Raw genomic sequence first — 10,231 nt, 5'->3', positions numbered from 1 at the left:
TAGGGGCGGGACTAAGCACTTGGTGTTTGGGGTGTGTGCTTGTTAACGTACTGACCAGGTTTTGTCTTTTTTTTTTTTTTTATCTTCATTGTTGAAAGTAATACAGATGCCCCCTTTTCCTCCATTGACCCCGTGCAGCTCGGCCCCGGCTCCGGCCCCAGGCCGTCACACGCCATTGGTCTGTGTCCCTGGGTTATGCATATATGCTTACAAGTTCTTCGCACCCATCCACCACCGCCTTGCTCCTCCGTTAAGCGTCTAGAGTTGCCACGCAAAAACACAAAGATAGCTGAACGTCTGACGGAAAGATGCAGTAAAACACATTCCACCCCCCCGCCCCGTTATTTAACCCACTTTCTTCTGTTCCGCACTTCCTCCTTCTCCCGCCACCCACTCCCCCACCCCCCATTAAAAAAAAAAAAAAAAAAAAAAAAACGTGGGGCCCTAGCCCGTTTGGCTCAGTGGATAGAGGGACGGCCTGCGGACTGAGGGTCCCAGGTTTGATTCTGATCAAGGGCACATGCCCGGGTTGCAGGCAGCCGATCAATGATTCTCTCTCATCATTGATTCTTCTCTCTCTCCCTCTCCCTTTCTCTCTGAAATCAATAAAAATATATTTTTTAAAAATAAATAAAACAACTTGGTAGATTCTGTCATCTTGGAGTTCAAGTTTGGGTAAAAGGAAATTCTGGGCATTGGCAAACTAGAACAATAGGAAACTTCAGAAATTTCAAAATGTCTATGGGCATGGTACCCAGAGGAGTTATTGTGCCTATAAAGTAATGATCACAATAATGAATAAATTGAGGGATATAGAGAAGGCAGATATTAATCCTAGTCCTGATTGGCAAATGCTTCTTGAGTACTTGAAATCCATGAGACTTAAAAAGGAACTTTGATGAACTGAGATTTAAAGTCTTTTACAAAAACCAGAAAGATGAATTTTAAAATACACTTAATCATGGTTAATACGTTGTAGTGGAAAGAGCATGGGCTTTGAGGTCAAGCATTAGCAATGTTTAAATCCAAGGTCTGCCAATTTTGAGCTCTGTTGCGCTCTGAGACCTTGGATAAATCATTCTGTTAGAGGATCAGAGTTTCACAGATAAGATGTTCCATCCTTCAGGGCCATTCTGAGGGTTAGACAAACTAACACGCACAAGGCACAACCTCCTAGTGCGTCACAAACAATGACTGATAACTTCCTGGGCCTTCCTCCTAAGGCTAGTCTTTTGTTGTTGTTGTTGGTAGTGGTGGTGGTGGTGGTGTTTTAATGAGTGTAAATTTATTAAAGCTTGAGATAGTGAGGCAAAGGAAGGGCGCCTGGAGATAAAATCAGGGAATCAGGGGGTAAGCTCAGGAGAACTGCCTCTGACCATTGTTCCCCTGGGTGAGAGTCTAGATCTCATCGGGACCCTTAGAGCTTAGGACGGAGAAAAAGAGTTCAAGTTGGAAAGAACACAAACCCAGACAAGTAATGTGAAAGAGGAAATTGTAAAAGAACAGTTACTTTTTTATAGGACTAAATCTCCAAAGTCAGATGAATTAATAACAGGAAGAATACTGGGGGTGGAAGGGGGGAATGCAGATGTTCCCTTTCCTCTCAGCGCCCCTATTCAGCCACAACTCAGTTATGGCACTCACAGCGTTCTGCTTTGTAGAGCAGTTGTTTGCATATACACTTCATCTTAGCCCCCTTACTACCAGGTTCAATAAGTATTTGTGAATAATGTTGTCATGTAACTACCAATCATCAGAATTCATGAAACATGTGCATGAAAATTAAAGATGGAAAAATTTTTTCCACAGATTTTCTAAGGCAGGTAATGGGTGATTCTAAAGATTATAGATATCAATATTCATGAGACAGTATTTCAGAGGAGATTTATTAGCATATAGTTCATGAACACAAATAAAAAAGCAATGTGGAATTACTGAGGACAAGCTTTTGCTTATATATTTCTCTATTTTATGAAACTCTCCTCCATCTTTCACTCTTGTCAAAATCCACCCATATTTTGAAACTCATCTCAAAGTCTATCTTTCCCATGAAGTCATGCCTGTTCATCCCAACAGATCATCCCTTCCTCTGCTGAATGCCTAAGACCTTGGGTTATTCTTGTTAAACTAATAGTATCTGTTGTTCAAATAAGATAATGTTCATAAAAGTGTTTTTGTGAACTGTACAGTGTATTAACAATTGAGATTCAATGTCTATTGAGCAGCTACTCTGAGCTTAGCAATGTTTATGGAGACTTGCTCTGTGCTCCATCACATATGCTTTGTGTAGCTCATCTAGACTGGAGCTCCCAAGAGCTATCTTATTCCTCTTCATATTCCTAGCTCCTGGCATAGTGCCTGTCACAAAGCAGCCTTGTAATAATATCTTTGTTAAGAGCTCACTTAGGAACTTTCACAATTTTTATCTCATTTCATCACTACAACTCTGTAAAGTAGATATGCCAAAAAGCAATAAATAGCTTTAATCAATCAATATTTAACATCAACAGTGTGTAAAATCACTGTGCTAGTGCTGGAGACATAGCAGTGAACAAAGCAATCCCTGACTTCTTATTTTTAAACTAAAGGATCAGGGGAAGGCACCGCCCCCATTACCCTGCTGCTGCTGCCACTGCCGGCCTGAGTCTCAGCCCTTTGCAGTTGCCCACGGCTGCCTGAGCCTCGACCCTCGCAGCTGCTGCGGCTTTGTCTGGAAGGACGTCTGGAAGACGTCCACTCTAATTAGCATATTACCTTTTATTAGTATAGATTTGGGGACCATTACAACCACACAGAACTTGAAGAAAACACCTGGCCCTGGCTGATTTGGCTTAATGGAGAGAGCATCGGCCTGTGGACTGAAGGTCCCAGGTTTGATTCTGGTCGGGGCACAGGCCTTGGGTTGCGGGCTCATCCCCAGTAGGGGCCTTCGGGAGGCAGCTGATCAGTAATTCTTATCATTGATGTTTCTATCTCCCTCTCCCTTTCTCTCTGAAATCAATAAAAAAATATTTTTTAAAAAAGAAAACACATGATCTTCACTTTGGGCTTTGTCATTTTACAATATCCTTTGTGCAGTATTTTAACTTCCCTCAACTTTCCTTTACCCACCCTTAAAATGCAATCTATTTTGGGGAAGATGATCAGGAAAATGATTCTAGTGGGTAGAAGTTTTTGTTTGGAGGGGATGGGTGTGGGAACCCCTTTCACGTCCCGCGTGGTTCAGGGCCCACTCAGGGTCCGGTTTCTGGAGAAGGCCGCACACAAATGAAAAGAGACTTGGAAAAGAGTTAATTTGGAAATATTGGGGGGCCAGGCGGGAGCCCACCTCTAGTGGGAGGACTACCGCTAGGCTCTGGCCTTGCTATCCCTTTTATTGAGGCTATGGGATACACCCATTACCCTTAAGCAGCTTTGGGAAACACCCATAACCCTTAAGCAGGTAATAAGTGGATTATCATATCAGTAAGGATTTACATAATTACAAGATGGGGAAGTTGCCTCAATTACCATTGTCTCAATTAGATAGGGAGTGGTTGGCTCTGACCTTTCAGAGCTTCAAGGTTGACCAGCCTTCCAAGGTTCCTTGTCCACACCTTTCTAATTAGTGAGACAATGATCCGTTTCCGGCATCTCCCCCATTTCTTTCCTTAAAAGAAAATCTTGCATTTGCAGACTAGGAATAAATGTATGAGAACAAAAATGTTTGAGTCCCAATTTCAATGTCCAACGGTTCTGAGTCCCAGTTTCAATGTCAAACAGTTCCTTATGTGTACATGTCAGCAATGATATCTGGATGGTGGCAATGCAGGTCCGACCCTCTCTGGTTTGGTCCTGGGCAACCTGCAGCGATGCACAGCTGCTGACTGCTAGCATGGCGAGCTGTCGTCAGCATCTTCCATCTCTGGACTGTTTCTCATCTTGTCTTTGTGGTTGGAGCAGACCTGTCAATTCCTCTCTGTTGTAGGAATCCACATGGTCTTGGAGTTGTTTTCTGAAAATATACAAACATATTCTCGACTCTGCAGCTAGTCCGTGGGCTTTGCGTGCGGTGAACTTCCCTCACTTTTTTCTGGTGAATTTCCCTCACCTTTTTCTGGTGAATTTCCACACCTTTTCTCGGTGTAATTTTTTTTTTTTTTCCTTCGATCTTAGGCGAAAAATACCTTCTCCTCCAGAGGTCCCGCGTTGAAGGCGCCAGATATGGGAACCCCTTTCACATCCCACGTGGTTCAGGGCCCACTCAGGGTCTGGTTTCTGGAGAAGGCCGCACACAAATGAAAAGAGACTTGGAAAAGAGTTAATTTGGAAATATTGGGGGGCCAGGCGGGAGCCCACCTCTAGTGGGAGGACTACCGCTAGGCTCTGGCCTTGCTATCCCTTTTATTGAGGCTATGGGATACACCCATTACCCTTAAGCAGCTTTGGGAAACACCCATAACCCTTAAGCAGGTAATAAGCGGATTATCATATCAGTAAGGATTTACATGATTACAAGATGGGGAAGTTGCCTCAATTACCATTGTCTCAATTAGATAGGGAGTGGTTGGCTCTGACCTTTCAGAGCTTCAAGGTTGACCAGCCTTCCAAGGTTCCTTGTCCACACCTTTCTAATTAGTGAGACAATGATCCGTTTCCGGCAGATGGGGTCGTGAAAATGTTTAAAAATTGAGCATGGTGATGGTTGTACCACTCTGAATTTACTTTAAAAAGCCAGTTCACTGTACACTTTAGGTGACATGTACAGTATATGAATTATATCTCAACAAAGCTGTTCTTTTATTTCTTTTTAAATAAAGACCAGTCTTATAATCAACTGCAGATGGCCCCCAGGATTTGCTTACGGCATCCCAAATCACAGCTGCAACTCCCAGTTGCCTCCAGTCCTGGCAGATCTGGATGGTATGGTTTGCAAAGGAGAAGGTGGCAAGAGGCTTGTGGAATTTCTGCAACCCCATTCCCACGGTCTCCTCATAGGGCACCAGGACCATTTCCACTGTGCCAGCTCTCTGCTTCCTTTAACCTGTTGGGCAAAACAATCCTGCATGCTCTGGCCAGAAAGTGCATTCTTTCTTAGGTGGCCCGAGTGCTTTTTTTAAGGTCATTTTATGGATTCAAAAGAGTAAACAGAGATGTGGAAAGCTTTTGTCGAATTCCTTTTACATGGTTCTTCCAGTCTCACGGGAAGTGAGATGTGGCTCTGAATTCTTCCCAAAGGCTGTCTTTGGGCAAAAGCACCCAGAACGGCACAACCCCTGCAGGATGCCCTGCACACTTCGCTGTCAAGACTGAGAGGGGATTGATGGTGAGCGAGGCGGCGGTGCCAGCACAAGACCTGGGAGAAGGTAGCGCTTTCTACACTGCCCAGGCCACATGGACTGCAGCTGCACCCGCCAAGGTGGGCAGGGTGTTTCTGCTGTTTTGTTTTGGTCTGGCCTCCACCCCATCAGCCACGGACCCGTGCCTGCACTGAGACTGTGAATGGTTCAATGGTCCTACTTTTTGGTGGACAGTGGATGCACTCCACCTCCCGGAGACTGGCAGTTAGACACTGGCAGCTTCCGAGTCACTTGCAGGGAGAGCGCAGCCCTAGGTCCAAAACAGACTTGGGTGTCCTTGGCTAAGAGGCCCCCCAGGCTAAGGGCCACCGATAGTTTGAAGGCCAGCCATGACCCCAATCATGGTGGGGGTCCCCTCTGGGGCACTGGCTTGCCCATGGTTTGAAGGCCGGCCACGCCCCCCTATCGTGGCAGGGGTCTCCTCTGGGATGCTGGCCAGCCTGGGCTAGGGGCTGCCCATGGTTTGAAGGCTGGCCACCCCCCCAATCCAGGTGGGGTTCCCCTCATGGTGACCGTTCGTCCCGCTCCCTCAGCTCCCTAGCCTGCTGTTCGGTCATCCGTTCGGTAGTTTTGGTCTTTACGAGCCCCTGGTTTTTTATATATTAGGATGAGGAAAGTGAGGTGCACAGTAGTTGTGACGTTCTGAGACTCATACTGCTAGTAAGTTGCCGATCTAAAATTTAAATCTAGGTATTCCTGGTCCCAAGTCCAAGGCATAAGCACAAGAAATGGTCATATTATTTTTATTACATAGACAATCCCCAACTTAAAATGGTACGACTTCCAGTTTTTCCTTAATGTTGTTCTGAAAGGGATATGCATCTGATAGAAAACAACTAAACTAAGCTATGATGTTCAGTAGGTTACGTACATTTCAATTTATGTTATTTTCCATTTATAATGGGTTTATCAAGATGTAACCCCATCATAAGTTGAGGAGCACCTGTATTCTACTATATATTTACATATATCATTCATTAAATTTTATTATAAAATATATTATTAATGTATATTTATATATCATATATTTTTGAACTCTACATTCAATAGTAAATGCTTAAATTTTACATGATCCTTATACAGGCATACCTTAGAGATATTAGATTCAGTTACTTAATAAAGCAAGTATCACAATAATATGAGGCATAATCTTTTTGTTGGTAGGAGGTGTTGCCTTTAGTTGTATAAAACACAACACTTGAGAAGCACAATAAAGTGTAATAAAATGAGGTATGTCTACAATTTAAGAAAAAAGTCACAAATTATCATTATCTAATTTTTTTAAAAGAAATATGGAAGTAGATCTAATTATATTTCACCCCAAGAAATTGCTGACTCCACTCCCAGGTGATTTGTTAATATGGCTGATGATATTGGTGAGTTTCCTAAATTTAAATTAAAGATATAACTGATATTTGCATAAGTCACTACCTTTATCTTAATTGATCTTCCTACTTGCAGTTTTATCTTGTTCTAAAGCATCCTCCATACTGCCAATAGGTTGATCCTTTAAAATACTGATTTATTTGATCATGTTACTTTCTTGATGAAAATCCTTGAATGACATTCTTTCACCCTTATGTGATACCCCATCACTACTGGAATGACATTCCATCACCATTTTTTTAAAATATTTTTTATTATTGATTTTAGGGAGGAAGGAAGGGGCTGAGAGAAAGAGAGAGAGGAAGAGAGAGGGAGAGAAGCATGGATGTGAGATAGATACATCAATTGGTTGCCTCCCATACTCATCCCAACCAGGGATCCAACCCAGAACCTAGGTACGTACCCTGACCAGGAATCTAACCCATGACCTTCTGGTGGACTGGATAAAGATCCAACCAACTTAGTCATATCAGCCAGGGCCATCACCATTTATTAATAGAATTAGAGGCCCAGTGCATGAAATTCGTGCATGGGGGGGGGGTGTCCCTCAGCCCAGCCTGCACCCTCTCCAATCTGGGACCCCTCGAGGGATGTCCGGTGGGAATGGGCCTAAACGGGCAGTTGGACATCCCTCTCACAATCCAGGACTGCTGGCTCCCAACTGCTCGCCTGCCTGCCTTCCTGATAGCCCCTAACTGCTTCTGCCTGCCAGCCTGATCACCCCCTAACCACTCCCCTGCCAGCCTGATTGATGCCTAACTGCTCTCCTGGCAGCCTGATTGCCCCTAACTGCCCTCCCCTGCAGGCCTGGTCACCCCCAACTTCCCTCTTCTGCCAGCCTGGTCACCCCTAACTGCCCTCCCCAGAAGGCCTGATCACCAACAACTGCCCTCCCTTGCAGGCCTGGTCCCTCCCAACTGCCCTCCCCTGCTGGCCATCTTGTGGTGGCCATCGTGTGTCCACATGGGGGCAGGATCTTTGACCACATGGGGGCAGCCATCTTGTGTGTTGGAGTGATGGTCAATCTGCATATTACTCTTTTATTAGATGGGAGAGAGGCCTGGTGCATGGGTGGGGGCCGACTGGTTTGCCCTGAAGGGTGTCCCGGATCAGGGTGGGGGTTCCCTTGGGGTGTGGGGAGGCCTGGGCGAGGGGCCTGTGGTGGTTTGCAGGCCGGCCACGACCCCCGGTGACCCAAGCAGAGGCCCTGGAATCTGGGATTTATTTATCTTCTATAATTGAAACTTTGTAGCCTTAAGCAGAGGCCCGGGCTGGCCAGGGTGTGCAGAAAGCTTGGCTTCCTCCATTGCCAGGGAAACCCAAGCCTCCCTCCTGCTCTCTCTGTGGCTGCAGCCATCTTGGTTGGGTTAATTTGCATACTCACTCCTGATTGGCTGGTGGACATGGCTGATGGGCATGGCTTGTGGGTGTAGCAGAGTGATGGTTAATTTGCATATTACTCTTTTATTAGAAAGGATAAAATATACTGCTGAGCTGGACACAACATCCCTCCAGCTCTTTCCTCTGCCCATCGGGCATCCTTCCTGCCTCATGCCTTTCTCCTCTTCGGGTTTTGTATTCTGCTGCCTGCACCTGGCTAATGCATAGCCAGTTTCCAGGACTCAGTTCAGTCCTTGGCAAGAACCATTCTCTGACACATGCAACATTTGTGAGCCTTATGCACTATAAATCCTCTATAATAGCTTACAATTAAATATCATATGCAAAAAAGAACTGGATCAAGTGGCTTGCTGGGCTTGAGGTCCCATTTCTTTAAGATTACTTTTCAGGTATTTGTTAACTTTTTAACATGTCCCTCAAATGTTAATAATTGTTTTCTCTTTTTGTGATATTAGAAACAACTGATGAATAGTTCATTTGGGGGTGCAAAATGCTGGTATTCTAATTGTCCTTCCTTCGTCATTGAATACTTCTATAAAGACAGGCTTACCCTCATCTTCTCTTCCAATATCCTGAAGTAGAGTCTGTATGGGAAAGGCAGGATAAATGCTTGATTGTTTCCCTTATTTATCTGCCATACTTACGGGTTTATTCATGTTTTATATTTATACACAAGCTGATTTAGAAAGTTATAATTTTCTAGAAAGTGGTATATTTTGCCTAAAATTTCAAAATCTATTGGCATAAAAATTTTCCTAGTATTTATTTATGTTTTTAGAAAACCTCTGATATATCTATAGCTACATTGTTTTTATATTTCTTGTACTATTTTTTCACTCTTCTCTCTTTTTCCTTTGAGTAATCTTGCCAAAAGTTTATTTTATTATTCTTTACAAATAATAACTTTGGGCATTGATCTTCTGTGCTATATCTTTGCTTTCTAATTTTATTTACTTATCTTTTTTTGTTTGTTGGTTTGTTAATGTAATATTGGTTTGGTGGTGATGAAATCCTTTAGCTTTTTCTTGTCTGGGAAGTTCTTTATCTGAACTTCAATTCTAAATGATAAGCTTTGCTGGGTAGATAATCTTGGTTGTAAGTCCTTGCTTTCCATCACTTTGAATATTTCTTCCCACTCCCTTCTGGCCTGCAAACTTTCTGTTGAAAAATCATCTGACAGTCATATGGGCACTCCCTTGTAGTTAATTAACTGCTTTTCTCTTGCTGCTCTTAAGATTCTCTCTTTATCTTTAACCTTTGCCATTTTAATTATGATGTGTCTTGGTGTAGGGCTCTTTAGGTTCATCTTGTTTGGGACTATTTACTTAATTTTCTGATTTTTCTTACTTCTTTCTTTAGATTACCTGTTCTTTTTCTAACTTCTTGATCTAAATTTTTAGCTCATTAATTTTTAAGAGAAGTATCTTAATTTCTTTAAATTTAAATTCCCTCTAATTAGTATGTTTGATTGTGTAAAGAGTCTGAATTGCAATATTTTCTTTATTGCTCATTTCAAATATTTTCAAATTTCTACTGTTTATCCTTTGATGGTGAGCCACTTAGAAATGTTTTAATTAAGGTTTCAAGACTTTCCTTGACATACATTGTGTGTACCATAGGTACCATGTCCAAACATTCTATAGCCACATAAAATTTCTTACTAACAAAAGAATAAATATAATAGCTAACGTTTATTGAGTGCTTACTCTGTGCCAAATGCTTTTTTTTTAATTTAATCTTTTTTTAAAAACCCTATAAGGAGGTAGTAACATCATCATTTTACTGATGAATAAACTGGGGCACAGTGTATCTATCTATATAAAACTGTAATATACAAATCAACCAAACAGTGAAACTACTGGTAGAATGACGGGTTGCTATGAAGTGCACTGACCACCAGGGGGCAGATGCTCAATGCAGGAGCTGCCCCCAGCCCACAGGCCCCGACGGATGGTGGTGGTGGGGGGGGGCAGGACTGGCGAGCGGGCAGTGCCAGGCCAGCCAAAGCAGGTGCGAGTGGGGACCCCGATCACCCCACTGGTCGCCCCACAGATTGGCCCTGATCGCTGGCTAGGCCTAAGGACCCTACCCATGCAAGAATTTTG

Source organism: Plecotus auritus (genome assembly GCF_963455305.1).
Source record: "Plecotus auritus genome assembly, chromosome: 9".
Lineage (NCBI taxonomy): Eukaryota > Metazoa > Chordata > Mammalia > Chiroptera > Vespertilionidae > Plecotus > Plecotus auritus.
This window is presented reverse-complemented; position numbering follows the sequence as displayed.